General features: G+C 34.8%; 1 protein-coding gene across 1 annotated transcript in view; it reads right to left on the bottom strand.

Annotated features, from left to right (window-relative positions):
* Positions 1–230, bottom strand: part of LOC119587687 — a 10466-nt gene that overhangs the window by 4470 nt on the left and 5766 nt on the right. The gene's annotated exons all lie outside the window — the stretch shown is intronic.

The following is a 230-nucleotide window of genomic DNA, read 5'->3' as shown; positions in this document are numbered from 1 at the left end:
ACCTGGTCGTATCTACAGATACATGAATAGGAATACAGCCAAAATGGGAAATTCACCACAAAAGTTATATTGGGTGTCTGGGAAAGCAACCAAGTATAAAATATAACTGAAGAATTGGATTGGCCATAACAGACTAACTCACGGTCACCATTTTGTGTCCTCGTAAAGGAAAGAAGGGGAAAAGCAATATATTTCAAAACAAAGACATTTTAAAGTTCTTTTTGATATAA

This window comes from Penaeus monodon, chromosome 23, assembly GCF_015228065.2.
Source record: "Penaeus monodon isolate SGIC_2016 chromosome 23, NSTDA_Pmon_1, whole genome shotgun sequence".
Classification (NCBI taxonomy): domain Eukaryota; kingdom Metazoa; phylum Arthropoda; class Malacostraca; order Decapoda; family Penaeidae; genus Penaeus; species Penaeus monodon.
The sequence above is the reverse complement of the archived record's forward strand: the minus strand, read 5'-3'. Positions and strand labels throughout refer to the sequence as shown.